Source organism: Aedes albopictus, chromosome 2 (assembly GCF_035046485.1).
Source record: "Aedes albopictus strain Foshan chromosome 2, AalbF5, whole genome shotgun sequence".
In the NCBI taxonomy this organism is placed as follows: Eukaryota; Metazoa; Arthropoda; class Insecta; order Diptera; family Culicidae; genus Aedes; species Aedes albopictus.
The window spans coordinates 357,383,748-357,403,000 of NC_085137.1; the positions used below are offsets into that span (position 1 = coordinate 357,383,748).

Sequence of the window (19,253 nt, forward strand, 5' to 3'; positions counted from 1 at the left end):
TTTTTATTAAAGCAGGAACAAATTATCAAAGACTTAAATACCTTAAAAGCTGAACACCTAAAGGCTGAGAGTATTGAAAGATGAAAATAATATGTGAGTTAAATAATGACTCGACTAAATAGCTATCCTGCGAAATGCTGGTCTTTCAAAGTTCAGAAAATCAATGAATGAAATTGAAAAAAACGCAGTGCAGAAAATGTAAGAACTAGTGTGTTGAGTGAAGAAAGATATAAATCAAGCCTTATGCTTACTCCTCTTCACTAAACGGAGTTTTTCTGACGTTGCAGGCGCCATTGTAGCCTAAAAATGGAAGACCACCAACACTCACACACTGAAGATGCCTGCTAGTCACCGGCAGATATCTCATTGGTTCCTTGTGTGAGTTTGTTCTGGCGATACTGGAGTAGCATCCACGGGCGGTCAATCAAGCTCAGCTTAGCTTAGCAATATCTGTGGGACATCCGGAACCAGTTCCAAACCATCATCGGTAGTTTCTTATAAGAAACTGAGCCTATTTTCTTGCTACCCGTTTGGCAGGTTATTGAAAAAGCCAAGATTTGATGGGTTTGGGTCACTTTTATATTTGGCCACTTCCGGCATGACCACGATGAGGATAGCGGGTTCGATTTCCGGTCGTTCCAGTATCGTAAAGAAAATTTCCTTGACTTCCTTGGGCTTAGAGTATCTTCGTACCTGCCACACAATATACACATGAGAAATGGCCATTGGCAGAAAAAAATAACTGTGGAAGTGCTCATTGAACACTAACACTTACTAGTCTTGGAAGTGGCCTGAGGCTATTCTTATTGATTGTTATCATCAGATTATCGCTACTTTATGTGTGGTTTGTTTCCCTTTTATATTTTCAACTTTCATCGAAACATCCGGAACCGGCTCTGGAACTCTACTGGTCATACGTTATCAAACAGCCTTGATTCGATGTGTCACATGTATGGACTCGGTTTACTTTTATATTTGACCAGGACCACTTACGGTGGGACATCTCGCTAACTTTTCATCACGTTACCTAAAAAGCCGTAATTTGGAGTGTCGCATGCATTGGTTTAATCCATTTTTATATTTGACCATTTCCGGTGGGACATCAAGAACCGGTTCCGGCATTTGCTTGCTAACCGTTCATTATTCTAATCTAATCTAATCTAATGTAATACAAACGCAGCCAGTACGAGAAAGCATCCTGGAAAGTAATCGGGTTAGATCATGCCCGATTACTTTTCTTGTCAATATTGAGGCTTGCAGCATATCAAAGATATGACACAAGCGTCAAAGCGGCCAGGCCTACTGCGTTGTATTTGCCGCAAAGATGATTCTTTGAAGTACCTCGAGTTTTGAACGGTTGTTCTTTCGTCGAAGTAATTCTCAAATCTACTGGGGAGGAAGGATGCGTGGACATACCGTACCAAACGCTCCAGATTGTATAAGGTTAATATGGTTAAAATATATGTAAATGTGTCATATTGGATGATATATAATGTAAATTGGAAAGGTCTCACCCATTTATTGAGCAGCTTCGTAATACAACGTCGATCCTAGAATTCGTTCAATCAGGAATCCGCTGCGACACTGCTGTCACTATAGAAACATTCAAACAGTAACTACAACTCACACAATTTGTCATCGACAGACCATATTCCGTTTGCGTTCACTTTCAAACTTAACTTATTTGAATACAAGGTTTTCTTTATTCAAAACACGCGAACTTTTCATCTAGTTCACATTATGAATGACACTTGCTTTGGCGTAATATGTGAAAGCCAATAGGAAAACAAATTGTGCGGCATCACCGCAGGGGGAAACTGATTTTCGTCAGCCAAAACTGTTACAGATCGAGTACCACGATATAGAAGCGCCAGCCAAACCCAAAGAAATCAATCATACCTTTTGAGGCGCTAAAACATTTCTTCATAAATTTTGTAATTTTTTCAATAAGAACTTGCACTTTTCATTATTTCACCAGAGGAATCCAAACTCAAACATATTCTACAAACGTTCTTGCACACTAAAACTTCCCGGCTGCACACGGGTAGACGACGCACTAACAAACCGACGGTAGCGCGATCAAACCGACATGAAAAAGGTGGCCTCCGGCTACTGATTAGCAGCATCGTCACTGCAAATCACACTCCAATCACTTTGCAAACGCTTCTCAATGGGAAACTATCCGGAAGGCATAGCCCCACTATTAACGATTTATTTATTTATTTATTTATTCAGTTTCGTCAAACAACGTAGACTAGTACATATACATACAGTTTTTGTTTCATTTCTTAAAGCTATAGTACATGTTGTTAATAAAATACATATACGAAAATATATAAATAGTGTATGCTGGTGGATATGTGTATAATTTGTGCTTTTTAAATATTTTAAGTACTACTACTGATGTTATTTCTTATAGTGTTAAAATATATCTTTAAATTATGCCGCGACATAGTTAAGTCAATAGTTTCACAGTGTTGATTATAAATGTTCATGATTTGATTCAAAGGTTCATTTTTGGCATAGTTTGTGCGACTATGGGTAGTTTTAAACAAGTGTCGATTTCGCAATTGCCGTGAGGGTATGTAAAAGTTTAATTTTGATAAGATTTCAGTTGAATCAATTCGCTGCGAAACAATGTCGTTAACAAATAAAACCATTGCAGTTTCACGACGCTGTTTCAGTGTTTGAATATTGATAAGCCTACAGCGCGCTTCATAAGATGGAAGAGGAAATGTAGTCCAACCTAATTTTCGAAGAGCATATAATAGAAATTGCTTTTGTACTGATTCTATTCGATCGATATGCTTACTTTGAAATGGGGACCAGACAATGTTACAATATTCCAGAATTGACCTAACATAGGCAACATATAATGTTTTTATTGTGTAGGGGTCGTCAAAATTAAAGCTAAAGCGTTTTATGAAGCCAAGCATGTTATTTGCCCTATGTATAATGGTATTGTAGTGGTCATTGAAATTAAGTTTAGAATCTAAGATTACTGCTAAATCCCTAACTCTACTACATTTTTCCACATACTGATCTCCTAAGGAAATTGATATGTTTGGTGTGTTTCGTTTTCTGCTGAATGATATTAAATTACACTTTTTGATGTTTAATTGTAGTAGGTTTTTCGAACACCATGTGTGGAATATGCGAATTTCATTCTGAAATATGTTGATGTCTTCTTGATTCCTTATTTCCATTTATAGTTTCATATCGTCGGCATAAATAAGTACTTTTGTTTTCTTCAGGATGAAGGAAATGTCGTTAATGTAAAGAATAAATAAAAGAGGGCCCAGATGGGAACCTTGAGGCACTCCTGAAGTGACTTGAATGGGATGTGATGTTTTTCCTTTGATTTTTATTATTTGTTGGCGGTTTGTAAGGTACGATTCAAGCCATTTAAGAAGTCGGGGTTCTATTCCCATTTTTTGCAATTTGAAGAGTAGCATTGGAATATCAATGCGGTCGAATGCCTTGCTAAAGTCAGTGTAAAGAGCTTCTACGTGATTGCCATTATCCATTGCAGTCAATGAAAAGTTAATGAATTCCAATAAATTTGTAGCGGTTGAGCGCCCTTTATAGAATCCATGTTGCATGTGCGTTATTCTATTCTTAATTTGAGCAAATATATTTTTATTGATTATTGCTTCGAATAATTTAGGAATGCACGAGATAATGGCAATTCCACGGTAATTACGTATGTCAGATTTTTTTGCCAGATTTGAAAATAGGTACCAAAAAAGAGCTTTTCCATGATTTGGGGAAGATACCTGTTTCGAGAGATTTTTTAAATAGCCAAAATAGTGGCGTGGTGAGCTCCATAGCTAGATTCTTCAAATATACTGGAGGAAGACCGTCGGGTCCAGCACCTTTGGAAGCATCTAAATTTTTAAGTGCGTTCAAGATTTCGTGTACCGTCACTTCATTGTGAGTTATATCCACAGGAAATTCAGGGATATATTCAAAAAAGTCTCGGTCACGGTCATGATCTGAAAAGGTGGTGTAAATTTCATGGAAAAATGATGCAAATAGGTTGCATATTTCGTCTGGATTGTTGCCTACGTGTTCATCAAGATTCATAGAAGTTGGAAAATTGTCAGATTTAAGATTAGTTTTCACGTAATTGAAGAAATTCTTAGGGCAAGACTTTATTTCATTTTCAGTTTTGGCATTGTACTCTTCAAATGCGGTGTCAATGGCAAAATTTAGTTGATTAGCAATGTCTAAATATTTTTCCAAATTTTCATCGCAATTATTTTTTTTTGTAAATTTTATGCGCTTTCTGTTTGCGATTTTTCAAATTTTTTATTTGTTTATTATACCAGACGGGATATTTGAAATTGACATTACGTCTTTTTTTCTTTTTAGGGACTTCGTAATGAATAATTTTGAAAATAATGTTGTAAAAAAGATTTACAGCATTTTCGACATTTCCTTCATTCCGTAGTGTTGATTGCCAGTTTATATTGTCTAGTCTACGCTTTATATTGACATAGTTAGCTTTTTGATATTCAAAGACTTCTTCGTACTCAAAGTCGTTGGGATTTTGGTGTCCATGAATAAATATTGATAATTCGATTGCTGTGTGAAAAGCTTCATTTTTCCACAAGGGATTCAATGATTCGCTCACGCAAAAATCTTCGTAAATATTAGTGAACAAGAAATCCAAATTACAATTTTGTTGGTTTTTGACATGATTTATTTGATTGAGGCCTAAATTAGCAGTTTTGTCAAAGATAAACTGCAGTGTTTCATTGTCTCCAACGACTGGGAGTAAGACACATTCATTTTCAGAGTCCTGAATGAAGTCTGCTTGGCGTTGGTTAAAGTCACCATAGATGTGAACTTTAACCTCGGGAGGAAATTGCGATAAAATTTGTTCAGCTGATTGAAAAAAAAAATATCGTGAGTAGTTTTATGAGCGTGATCTGGGGGAAAGTATACGGAGGCAAACACGTGAGTTTCGCCAGAAATGCAAGATTTCACCCAAACATGCTCAAAGTCTTTGCATTTAGGTGCTGAAATAATTTCTGAAATTATTCGAAATTGCAATTAATACTCCTCCACCAGACTTCTTTTGGGACTCCAGAAAATTTCTGTCTTCTCTGAAAACGTTAAGGTGAATATATAACGAAGCCACACTTCGAATTTTCAAAAGCACAAATCTGAAGAACCGAGGGTTGGTTTGCGCTGAAAAGTTGATCGATTGGTCAACACCAGCGGGTCACCAATCGATCAACTTTTCAGCACAATCCGTCGTTTGGTTCCTCAGATTTGTGCTCTTGAAAATTCGAGGTGTGGCTTCGTTATATATTCACCTTAAATGCACTTCCAAAAACTTCTTCACTTCGTACGCTTTCATCCCAGCTAGTTTCAGTTGCTAGAATAGCCGAAAAGGAAGAGCTTAAAATGTTTTTATAAATTTCCTTCATTTTGGCTGGGCTTTTCATACGATTGAAATTTTGACAATAGATCAGAATTTCAGTCGCATTCTGTTGTGAAGACGGAGAAGTATTTGGAAGATAAGTCATACTTACAATACTATTCTGCTTAGAAATATTTTCGTCGTCAATTGCAGCTACTTCATCGAAGTCTGTCAGCGGCGTTGAAAATTTATTGGATGAGAAAATTTATGAGCCGCGTCCCTTGCGTTTTGAAGACGTTGAATGCGTTCACTACAAGGGGTAGTCACTCTACACAGTGTGCCATGGGCACGCCGGGCACACCAGTGGCACCGGGTGGCACAGATGCCATAATTACGGATGCTATAAATTTATTTGACAATATCTGTGTCAATCCCAGCAATCCTTGAGCTCCGAAGTAAATAAATTATCCGTCTGATGATGACAGATAATTTTCAGGTTGATTTATTTGCATGTATCAATTTTAATTATATTATTTCTTATTCTAGGCTAATGGCGTATGGACTTCTATTTACGCAAGAACAGAAATGAACCTAAGGCAGCTTTCGTGATTAGCTTACATGACATTACTGATAACTTTGAAAGTGATGAAAATTAGTTCCTCTGGTTACTTCTATCATCCCTGTAGGGATTGAGAGGGATACCGAGCAAAGGATAAACAGGGCATATAGCATTAGCAGCAAAGATGCGCTACCAGATAAACAAAGCAATCGAAACAAACGATCAAGATGAAATGAAACTTCAGTCTTGTAAAGTATTTCGTACGAGTAGGTTGCGTCATTCGCAATCTTCCTCGTAGGTGCAGAGTTTCGGTCGGCGGAATTGGCTGGACCGGAATGCCACGGTGTCCGTCCGGACACGACAATGGCACAGCCGGTAGGTAAGCTCCCAGCAAGTAAAGTAAATTAATTAAGGGATTCGTGTGTTTCCTCCCATCGCGGCGGTGTTTGGCAGCGGTTTGATGCAGGATGGTGCAGCATTTTTCATCTCATCGGTGGGGCTCGCGTGGCTGGATTCTGTGTTGCGACAGTGTTGGTGTAGTATTTTCGTTAGTTGGCTGGAACAGCGGTGGAACTTCGAGGCTGTAGGTTTGTTTTATTGTGTTGTTTTTTTTTACGCATCATTGTTTTGAAAGCAAGCAGAGGCGGTGGCAAGCGGATAACAGGCAAGGTCTTCTTTTCTTGGTGTGCATCGCAGCTGTGAATGGAGAACACGATTTGACCTTCGTCGTTATTTTATGCGTGGAGTTCTTGTGTGGCTTTCGGCTTTGGATAAGCTCTGAGCGGCCGTTACAGCTGTTATTGTTCTTGACACGGCGTATACCGGGGAAGCTAGGTTGAAGTATGAATCCTAACGATCCTGCGCACGCAAACCCGAAACAGTATCAATAACCTTTGCATTGTAGTTGTTTTGCAAAGAACTTGTGTGCTTCTTTTCTGTGTTCCAGTATCGATTCCTGCATTCATGTCTGGTGGTTGAAAATGTGTGTTTCCCTCTGCTAAAATAAATGTAATTGGCTACTGTCCGGATTCTATAGGAGCTGAAACCATATAATCTTACCCGAGAGGGTAGGCCGATGGTGAATTCCCCTGAGAGGGTGAGCCATAATAAAAAAAGCAAATTCCCCCGAGAGGGTAAGCTGACGGCAAATTCCCCCGAGAGGGTAAGCCGGTGGTGAATTCCCCCGAGAGGGTAAGCCATAATAAAAAAAGCGAATTCCCCCGAGAGGGTAAGCTGACGGCAAATTCCCCCGAGAGGGTAAGCCAGTGGTGAATTCCCCCGAGAGGGTAAGCCATAATAAAAAAAGCGAATTCCCCCGAGAGGGTAAGCTGACGGCAAATTCCCCCGAGAGGGTAAGCCGGTGGTGAATTCCCCCGAGAGGGTAAGCCATAATAAAAAAAGCGAATTCCCCCGAGAGGGTAAGCTGACGGCAAATTCCCCCGAGAGGGTAAGCCGGTGGTGAATTCCCCCGAGAGGGTAAGCCATAATAAAAAAAGCGAATTCCCCCGAGAGGGTAAGCTGACGGCAAATTCCCCCGAGAGGGTAAGCCAGTGGTGAATTCCCCCGAGAGGGTAAGCCATAATAAAAAAAGCGAATTCCCCCGAGAGGGTAAGCTGACGGCAAATTCCCCCGAGAGGGTAAGCCGGTGGTGAATTCCCCCGAGAGGGTAAGCCATAATAAAAAAGCGAATTCCCCCGAGAGGGTAAGCTGACGGCAAATTCCCCCGAGAGGGTAAGCCGATGGTGAATTCCCCCGAGAGGGTAAGCCATAATAAAAAAAGCAAATTCCCCCGAGAGGGTAAGCCGGTGGTGAATTCCCCCGAGAGGGTAAGCCATAATAAAAAAGCGAATTCCCCCGAGAGGGTAAGCTGACGGCAAATTCCCCGAGAGGGTAAGCCATAATAAAAAATCGAATTCCCCGAGAGGGTAAGCCGATGGTGAATTCCCCCGAGAGGGTAAGCCATAAAAAAAAAAGCGAATTCCCCCGAGAGGGTAAGCTGACGGCAAATTCCCCCGAGAGGGTAAGCCAGTGGTGAAATCCCCCGAGAGGGTAAGCCATAATAAAAAAGCGAATTCCCCCGAGAGGGTAAGCTGACGGCAAATTCCCCCGAGAGGGTAAGCCGGTGGTGAATTCCCCCGAGAGGGTAAGCCATAATAAAAAAAGCGAATTCCCCCGAGAGGGTAAGCTGACGGCAAATTCCCCCGAGAGGGTAAGCCGGTGGTGAATTCCCCCGAGAGGGTAAGCCATAATAAAAAAAGCGAATTCCCCCGAGAGGGTAAGCTGACGGCAAATTCCCCCGAGAGGGTAAGCCGGTGGTGAATTCCCCCGAGAGGGTAAGCCATAATAAAAAAGCGAATTCCCCCGAGAGGGTAAGCTGACGGCAAATTCCCCCGAGAGGGTAAGCCGATGGTGAATTCCCCCGAGAGGGTAAGCCATAATAAAAAAAAGCAAATTCCCCCGAGAGGGTAAGCCGATGGTGAATTCCCCCGAGAGGGTAAGCCATAATAAAAAAAAGCAAATTCCCCCGAGAGGGTAAGCCGGTGGTGAATTCCCCCGAGAGGGTAAGCCATAATAAAAAAGCGAATTCCCCCGAGAGGGTAAGCTGACGGCAAATTCCCCGAGAGGGTAAGCCATAATAAAAAATCGAATTCCCCGAGAGGGTAAGCCGATGGTGAATTCCCCCGAGAGGGTAAGCCATAAAAAAAAGCGAATTCCCCCGAGAGGGTAAGCTGACGGCAAATTCCCCCGAGAGGGTTAGCCATAATAAAGAAAGCGAATTCCCCTGAGAGGGTAAGCTGACGACGAATTACCCCCGAGAGGGTAAGCCGATGTTGGACTTCCCCGAGAGAGTAAGCCATAATAAAAAAAGCGAATTCCCCCGAGAGGGTAAGCTGACGGCAAATTTCCTCGAGAGGGTAAGCCGATGATGAGTTCGCCCAAGAGGGTAAACAAGTGGTGAATTCTCTTGAGAGGGTAAACCATAGTAAAAAAAAGTGAATTATCCCGAGAGGGTAGGCTGATGATGGTAAAAATAATAATGAGATATGATGAGAGATAATGAAGGAGAGATGATAGATGAGAGATTATAGATGAGAGGTATGGGATAAGGAATAGCAGATGATGATGAAGGATAAAAGATGAGAGATGATGATCAAAGATTAGAGAAGAGAGATAAGAGAGAAAATGAGACACGATGGTGATGAAAGAAGAGAAGTGAAGGATGCGAGATTTGAGATGAGAGATTAGAGATGACAAAAACGAGAGGTAAGAGATGAGAGACGATGATGACGGGAGATGACAGAAGAGAGATGAGTTCCGCATTACTGTGCTAAAGGTTAAAAAAACAGATGTGAAAATGTCTTGGAAAATGCAATAAGTGACAAAGACGGAGGTTGGAAATGAGGATAACTAGTCCTATACACAGCGACTGACAGCTGATGGCCGCGACTAGAAAAGAAGAAGAAGAAATGATGATGATTACGATGGTAGATGGTAGATGGTAGATGAGAGATAAAGGATGAGAGATGAGAGATAATAGATGGGAGATTAGAGATGATGACAAGAAGATATGTTGATGATGCTGATGATGATGATGATGATGATGATGGCGATGCGAGAAGAGAGGTGACAGATGAGGAACGGAAGATGAGAAATGGTAAACGAGAGATGAGAGTTGTTGATGATGATGATGATGAGATGAAAAAAATAAGAGATGAGAAATGAGAGATTACAAATGAAAGATGATAAATAAGAGATGAGAGATGAAATATGAGGGATGAAATATGAGAGAAGAAAGATGGTAGATGAGAGATGAGAAATGAAAGATAATATTGGTGAGTGATGAAAGATGAGAGATAAGCTAGGAGATAAGAGACAAGAGATGATGCTGATCAAAGATACTGATGATGAAAGATAAGCGATGAGAGAAAAGAGATGAGAGATAAGAAAGAAAAAATTATAGACGATAATAATTAGAATGGCATGGCTGGTAAAGGTTGAAAATAAAAAATAATGCAGTAAAAGTGGCAAAGAAGGTGGTTAAAAATGAGGATCATATTTAGAACGAAGGCATCTATAACTTGTAGATACAGTGAAATGTAAACGAACTGAAATGAGAAATAAATGATGGGAGATTAGAGATGATGATAAGAAGATATGTGGATGATGATGATGATGATGATGATAATGGTGATGAGAGATGAAATATGAGAGAAGATGATGATGATGGGATGAAAGATGAGAGATGAGAAATGAGAGATTACAGATGAAAGATGAGAAATAAAAGCTGAGAGATGAAAGATGAGCGATGAGAGATGAGAGGTGAGAGATGAGAAATTAAAGTTGAGATATGTGTGATGAGAGATGAGAGCTGAGAGATTAAAGATGAGGGACTAAAGATGAGAGATGGTAGATGAGAGTTGATGATGATACGAGATATTGATGATAATGATGATGATTATGATGATTATGATGGTGGTGATGACGATGAGAGATGAGAGGTGACAGATGATGGACGGAAGATGAGAAATGGTAAATGAGAGATGAGAGTTGATTATGATAAGAGATGCCGATGATGATGATGGTGATGAGAGATGAAATAAGAGAGAAGATGATGATGAGAGATGAAAGATGAGAGATGATAATTGCGAGATTACAGATAAAAGATGAGAAATAAGAGATAAGAGATGAAATATGAGGGACGAAATATGAGAGATGAATGATGGTAGATGAGAGATGAGAAATGAAAGATTATAATGATGAGAGATAAGAGACAAGAGATGATGCTGATGATGAAAGATAAGATATGGTGATGAGAGATGAGAAAAAAGACATGAGAGACAAGAAAGAAGAGATGATAGACGATAATAATGAGAGATGAGAGATTGGCATGACTGTGGTAAAGGTTAAAAAAAAAAGTTGTAAAAGTGACAAAGAAGGTGTGTGAAAATGACGATGATTGTGATGGTGATGATTGATAATATCGTCTTCAGATCAGGGATTAGCGGCATGCACCGTGTGGTGCGAAAAAAGCGTGTGCTTCACACAATCTCAAGTGATTGTCTCCCGTTTTGCCGAGAGACAGAGACGTATGAGTGAGAGCTTTCGTAATTGTGCGAGAGACAATCGCAGCACTAGCTCTATGGCGCAGGGAGTAATGCACGGTGCTTAAACTGTGCTTGTCTCCAAACTGTGCTTGTCACTTAATAAATTAATTGAATAGTTTGTGTTTTCGGCAAAGTTGTTAAGTTTGTCAAGGGTTGACAAGTGATGGGTCGTTTGATTCGATTTTTTCCAATCATGCGTAGTATCAAGCCAAGTGCAAAGCACGGAGACAAGCACCGAGAGAGTGCATACGAAAAAGCGTGAGAGACAGGAGAGCTCCAGCGCGCGGAAAAGTAAACGAGCAACACCCAACCGATTGCGCGTACTCGTCTCCTTCTAGTTTGTTGTGCTGTCTCGTAGCAGCGTGTGCGGCACGCAAAGAGTTTTGAGTCGCACCCAATCCCTGCTTCAGATCGAAGGCAATTATAAGCTGCAGTACAATACAGTGAAATGTAAACAATCTTTATAGTGTTGTTTAAAAAATTGAGGTGAGAGCGGGAGAGTGAATGTGATGAGAGATGAGCGATGAGCGATGAAAGCTGAGCGATGAGAGACAAGAGTTGAGACATGACAGATTGCAGATGAAAGATGAGAAATGAGTGATGAGAGATGGCAGATAAGAGGTGAGCGATGTGATTGGTATTACTGTGCTAATGATAATTATTGATAATGATGATAGATGAGAAATGAAGGATGAGAAATGAGAGATGAGAGCTATAAGATGGGAGATAAGAGATGATGATGATGATGGTGGTGATGAGAGATGTGAGATTAAAGGTGACAGATGATAGATAAGTCATGAGAGATGAGAGATTATAATGATGAGAGATGAAATATGAGGGACGAAATATAAGAGATGAAAAATGGTAGATGAGAGATGAGAAATGAAGGATGATATTGATGAGAGATGAAAAATGCGAGATAAGTTAAGAGATGATCCTGATAAGAGATGCTGATGATGAAAGACGAGAGATGGTGATGAGCAACGAGAGAAAAGATATGAGAGATAAGAAAGAAGAGATGATAGGCAATGAGATTTGAGGGATTGGCATGACTGCGGTAAAGAAGGTGGTTGAAAATAAGGATTTTTGTGATGGTGATGATTGATAGTATCGTTTTTAGAACGCAGGCAATTATAAGTAGTAGTACGATACAGTGAAATGTAAACGAACTTAATAATGTTGATTGAAATTGAGGTGAGAGGGGAGAGATGAAGATGATGAGAGATGAACAATGAGAGATGAAAGAAGAGGGACGAACGATAAGATATGGTAGATGAGAGATGAGAAATGTATTTATTTATTTATTATTAATTCTTTATTATGAGAGATGAGAAATGAAATAAGATAATGATGAGGGATGAAAGACGATGATGAGAAGATGAGAGTTGATGACGAGAAAAGAGAAGAAAGAAGAGATGATAGACGATAATCATGAGCGATGAGCGATTGGTATAACTGTGGTAATAATTTAAAAAAAAAGGTTATAAAACTGACAAAGAAGGTGGTTGTAAATGAGGATTATTATGATGGTGATGATTGATAATATCGTTTTTCGAACAAAGGGAATTGTAAGTTGTACTACAATAAAGTGAAATGTAAACGAAGTGAACATTGTCAATTGAAAAATTTAAGCTTTTAAAATAATGACAGAGTAGAACAGGGGGAGAATGTAGGGATTGAGAGGGATACCGAGCAAAGGATAAACAGGGCATATAGCATTAGCAGCAAAGATGCGCTACCAGATAAACAAAGCAATCGAAACAAACGATCAAGATGAAATGAAACTTCAGTCTTGTAAAGTATTTCGTACGAGTAGGTTGCGTCATTCGCAATCTTCCTCGTAGGTGCAGAGTTTCGGTCGGCGGAATTGGCTGGACCGGAATGCCACGGTGTCCGTCCGGACACGACAATCCCTATTTGTAGATTTTTATATGTATTGTTTAATCTACAGGATTAACGATTCAGTTAGCCATTCCGATACCGAATTATCGTTTCTATAGGGAACTGCACGCCGCGGTTGCTATGGAAAATTCTTCTAAGTCCTTGACGTTTCGTGGCCTTGTTGTTTACGATTTGGACTTAGAAAAATTTTGCTGGTTTTACTGAGGTGCACCCAGGTGGGCAGGGTGGCTTTGATTGAAATTATCAACGCGTGGTTCGTGGGTGGCGGAATGCGCGCGTTCGGGCTCCTACTTGCAAGATTATGAAACCTGACTTGACTACAGTTATGAAGTTCAGCAAGTTGTAAGGCATGATTAGCTGATGTCAGGATGAATCATTGACCACATGGTCACCACTGGCCACTCCGGGAACTTCCGGGATGACCCGAAACAACCTGGAGAACCGGTGATAGGGGTCAATTACGTTTATTTAGCAAAACATGATGAAAAACACCACGGCTCTTTTTTTATGATTTTTCGTCAATTCACTTGTGACTGCATAGCAATACTGGCCATGGTTCCCATGTGCCACTTCCGAAACTTCCGGGATGCCCTGAAGAACCGACATTAGAGGATAATCATATTCTAACAGAAAAATGTGTCATGCGACGGATCTTCCTTCATGAATTTTCATAGATATGTTTGAGGTTGTATCGATGCTAGACATGGCCCCCATTATTGGCCACTTCTGGAACATCCAGGTACCCCGACGGAAACGACAACAAAAGCTAATTACGATCATACAACAAAACATGTAATGTGACCATCATGATTTTTAATTCCTATGTATGTGGTCGTATCAAAAGTGGCCACACTCTTGGTTGACCATTTCTGAAACTTTCTGGGGCGCCCTGAGGGAACCGATGGCCAGAATCAATTTGGTTCATTCAGCGACGGTTTCATCATGTTTTTCGAGAATATGCTTGTGGTTACTGCTAAAACTTAGAGAATGCCCTCAAGAGACTGATGGCATATTGAACAAACGCGTTCATATGACAAAATGTGGCGTGTAACGCATCTTGGCTAGGTCCAGAGAAATATCTGACAGGATAAAATAATGCCTGATGGAACTTCCGAAGGATTCCCTGGCGTAATTCCTGGAGGAATCCCTTTCAAAATGTTTGAAGGCATCCTCAACGGAATTTCTTGAGAAACGTCCATCTGGGAATTGCTCCGGGTTCTCCTCCTCCAATTCCTCCAGGAGTTTCTCTAAGAGTTCATTCTAAATTTTTTCCTTAAGTAAGTATGAGAGTTTCTTCCAAAACTTCTCCGGGAATTTCTTCTGTAATTCCGCACAAAGTCCTTCCTGGAACTCCTCTGGGAGTTTCTTCTTAAGTTCCTCTGGAATTCCCCCCGGCAGTCCCTTTTAAATTACACCAGGAGTTTCACGTAGAATTTCACTGTGTGTTTGTCATAATTTCCCCCGAGAGTTTATGCTGAAATTCTTCCACAGGCAGTTTCTCATGAAATTCCTCCGGGAATTTCCCCAGGAATTCCTACGGAAGATGCTTGTAGAATTTCTTTAGTTCATTCTAGAATATCTCTGGAAGTTCCTTCTGAAATTCCTCCGAGAGTTCATCCTGGAATTCTTCCGGGAGTTCACTCTGAAGTTCACGCGGAAACTCCAACGGTAGTTCGACCTAGAATTTATCTGTGAGTTCGCCATAGTATTCCTTCAGAGTACCATCCGGGAGTTTCCTCCTAGAATTCCTCTTGAAATTCCTCATGGAACTTCCTGGATCCCAAAAATGCTTCAGGAGTTTATCACAGAATTGCTCGGATGTTCCTCTTGAAAAACGTCCGGGAGTTCCTTCAGGAAATCTTCCGGAAGTTCCTCTGGAAGTTCGTCCTGCAATTTCTCCTAAAGTTGCTTCTGGAATTCTTTCTGGAAATTCTTCTGGAATCCTTCTAGGAGTTTCTCTGGAGTTAATCTGAGAATTCCTCCCAAAATTCCTCCTTTCTTACCGAAATTTCTCTGAAGGGTCACTTTGAAACACCTTCTGAAATTCCCACAGGAGTTGCCCGTGAAATTTCTCATTAAATTTCACAGGGGACTCTACTTTTATTTCTTAGGGGGGTTTGCCTTAGAATATCTCTAGGAGTTTCTCCTAAAACTCTGGGACTTCCTATTGAAATTCCTTCTGGAGTTCCTCCTCCTCTGAGAGTTCACGCTGGAGCCCCTACGAGAGTTCATCCTGAAATCCTCCGGGAGTAAGTCATAGTATTACTTCGGATTCTCCACTTGAATACTCTCCACAAGTATCCTCCTGGTACCTCTATGAGAGTTCCTCGAAGATCCTGGAATTCCTCTATGAGTTCGTTATATTATGTCTTCGGATGTTCCTCTTGAATACCCTCCTGGAATTCCTTCGAGAGTTCCTCATGAAATGTTACCAGGAGTCCCTTCTGAAATTTCTCTAGGAATTCCTTCTGGCAGATCCTCCTGGAAATCATCAAATAGTTCCTCCTAGAATTCCTGCGGAAATCCTTTCGGTAGTTCCTCCTGAAACTACTTCGTGAGTTCATCCTAGAATTTCACAGGGAGTTTCTCATGATATTCCTGCGAGAGTTCATGCTGGAATTTCTTCGGGAGTTCCTTCTTGAGTTTCTTAGGTTATCCTTTTGAAATTCCTTCATTCCTTTGAAATGCCTGATGGAACTTCCGGAGGATTCCCTGGCGTAATTCCTGGAGGAATCCCTTTCAAAATGTTTGAAGGCATCCTCAACGGAATTTCTTGAGAAACGTCTGGCAAAATGTTTGAGGAATCTCTGACTAATATATTGAGGAAATCTCTGTTGGAATTGTTGAATAAATATCTGGCAGAGATAATCCAGATGCAGTGCATTGCCCTTGCGGAACTCCTAGATGAATCTCTTAAAAAAAAAAAAACAGATGGAATTCAAGAGCAGTAATTTGCGTAAATTTTAGAGGAGTCCTTAGCGGAGTTCCTGTATGAAGTTCTTAGCGGAGTGCCTGTATGGCGGAATTTCTAAAGAAATTTTGAGAGGAATGGCAGCAGTAATCACCTGCAGTACTCTTTTTTTTACCCCCGCTGTTGGGGGAATGAAACAGCACTCTAAGAGCAACCCCTGATGGATTTCCAGGAAAAATCCCTGATAAACACCACGAAGAATACCCTCCGGAACTGTTGGAGAAATTTCTGGAAGAACTTCTAGCTGAACTTCTGGAGCAGTCAGTGGTGGAATTCAAGATAAATTACTAGTGAATCTTCAGAAAAATCCCTGGTGAAACACTACGCACAATCCTTTACGAAACTCATGGAATGATACATGGTGGAGCTTCTGGAAAAATAACTGGCACAGCATCTGTCAGAAATCACTAGCACCACAAATTATTTTTAACGACTTTTGATAGGGATTTCTCCAGGAACAAGACCAGGGAATCTCCCAGAAGTTCCTTAACTTTGGTGTAGCTAGAGCGGCCACCAGGATCCGAACAATCAGAGGAACATTTGAAGAACTCTCGAAGGTATTACAGGAAGGACTACCGAAGGAATTCTAGGAGAAATCGCCATAGGAATTTTGGGAGGAAATCCCAGGGGAACTTCTACGGAAATTCCAGGTCAAACTCCCGTGGGAATTTCAGGAGAAACTTCCGTTGACTTTCTAGGAGAAATTCCACGAGCAGCTCCCGCAGGAATTCCTCGAGGAAATCCTGAAGAAATTTCAAAAAAATAACCTAAGAAACTCAAGAAGGAACTCCCGAAGAAATTCCAGCATGAACTCTCGCAGGAATATCATGAGAAACTCCCTGTGAAATTCTAGGATGAACTCACGAAGTAGTTTCAGGAGGAACTACCGAAAGGATTTCCGCAGGAATTCTAGGAGGAACTATTTGATGATTTCCAGGAGGATCTGCCAGAAGGAATTCCTAGAGAAATTTCAGAAGGGACTCCTGGTAACATTTCATGAGGAACTCTCGAAGGAATTCCAGGAGGGTATTCAAGAGGAACATCCGAAGACATAATATAACGAACTCATAGAGGAATTCCAGGATCTTCGAGGAACTCTCATAGAGGTACCAGGAGGATACTTGTGGAGAGTATTCAAGTGGAGAATCCGAAGTAATACTATGACTTACTCCCGGAGGATTTCAGGATGAACTCTCGTAGGGGCTCCAGCGTGAACTCTCAGAGGAGGAGGAACTCCAGAAGGAATTTCAATAGGAAGTCCCAGAGTTTTAGGAGAAACTCCTAGAGATATTCTAAGGCAAACCCCCCTAAGAAATAAAAGTAGAGTCCCCTGTGAAATTTAATGAGAAATTTCACGGGCAACTCCTGTGGGAATTTCAGAAGGTGTTTCAAAGTGACCCTTCAGAGAAATTTCGGTAAGAAAGGAGGAATTTTGGGAGGAATTCTCAGATTAACTCCAGAGAAACTCCTAGAAGGATTCCAGAAGAATTTCCAGAAAGAATTCCAGAAGCAACTTTAGGAGAAATTGCAGGACGAACTTCCAGAGGAACTTCCGGAAGATTTCCTGAAGGAACTCCCGGACGTTTTTCAAGAGGAACATCCGAGCAATTCTGTGATAAACTCCTGAAGCATTTTTGGGATCCAGGAAGTTCCATGAGGAATTTCAAGAGGAATTCTAGGAGGAAACTCCCGGATGGTACTCTGAAGGAATACTATGGCGAACTCACAGATAAATTCTAGGTCGAACTACCGTTGGAGTTTCCGCGTGAACTTCAGAGTGAACTCCCGGAAGAATTCCAGGATGAACTCTCGGAGGAATTTCAGAAGGAACTTCCAGAGATATTCTAGAATGAACTAAAGAAATTCTACAAGCATCTTCCGTAGGAATTCCTGGGGAAATTCCCGGAGGAATTTCATGAGAAACTGCCTGTGGAAGAATTTCAGCATAAACTCTCGGGGGAAATTATGACAAACACACAGTGAAATTCTACGTGAAACTCCTGGTGTAATTTAAAAGGGACTGCCGGGGGGAATTCCAGAGGAACTTAAGAAGAAACTCCCAGAGGAGTTCCAGGAAGGACTTTGTGCGGAATTACAGAAGAAATTCCCGGAGAAGTTTTGGAAGAAACTCTCATACTTACTTAAGGAAAAAATTTAGAATGAACTCTTAGAGAAACTCCTGGAGGAATTGGAGGAGGAGAACCCGGAGCAATTCCCAGATGGACGTTTCTCAAGAAATTCCGTTGAGGATGCCTTCAAACATTTTGAAAGGGATTCCTCCAGGAATTACGCCAGGGAATCCTTCGGAAGTTCCATCAGGCATTATTTTATCCTGTCAGATATTTCTCTGGACCTAGCCAAGATGCGTTACACGCCACATTTTGTCATATGAACGCGTTTGTTCAATATGCCATCAGTCTCTTGAGGGCATTCTCTAAGTTTTAGCAGTAACCACAAGCATATTCTCGAAAAACATGATGAAACCGTCGCTGAATGAACCAAATTGATTCTGGCCATCGGTTCCCTCAGGGCGCCCCAGAAAGTTTCAGAAATGGTCAACCAAGAGTGTGGCCACTTTTGATACGACCACATACATAGGAATTAAAAATCATGATGGTCACATTACATGTTTTGTTGTATGATCGTAATTAGCTTTTGTTGTCGTTTCCGTCGGGGTACCTGGATGTTCCAGAAGTGGCCAATAATGGGGGCCATGTCTAGCATCGATACAACCTCAAACATATCTATGAAAATTCATGAAGGAAGATCCGTCGCATGACACATTTTTCTGTTAGAATATGATTATCCTCTAATGTCGGTTCTTCAGGGCATCCCGGAAGTTTCGGAAGTGGCACATGGGAACCATGGCCAGTATTGCTATGCAGTCACAAGTGAATTGACGAAAAATCATAAAAAAAGAGCCGTGGTGTTTTTCATCATGTTTTGCTAAATAAACGTAATTGACCCCTATCACCGGTTCTCCAGGTTGTTTCGGGTCATCCCGGAAGTTCCCGGAGTGGCCAGTGGTGACCATGTGGTCAATGATTCATCCTGACATCAGCTAATCATGCCTTACAACTTGCTGAACTTCATAACTGTAGTCAAGTCAGGTTTCATAATCTTGCAAGTAGGAGCCCGAACGCGCGCATTCCGCCACCCACGAACCACGCGTTGATAATTTCAATCAAAGCCACCCTGCCCACCTGGGTGCACCTCAGTAAAACCAGCAAAATTTTTCTAAGTCCAAATCGTAAACAACAAGGCCACGAAACGTCAAGGACTTAGAAGAATTTTCCATAGCAACCGCGGCGTGCAGTTCCCTATTGATGCTGTTCAAGACACTTC

At 41.1% G+C, this 19,253-nt stretch overlaps 1 protein-coding gene across 1 annotated transcript in view; it reads left to right on the forward strand.

Annotated features, from left to right (window-relative positions):
- LOC109403813 (uncharacterized) overlaps positions 1–19,253 on the forward strand; it is a 171,699-nt gene that overhangs the window by 103,589 nt on the left and 48,857 nt on the right. The gene's annotated exons all lie outside the window — the stretch shown is intronic.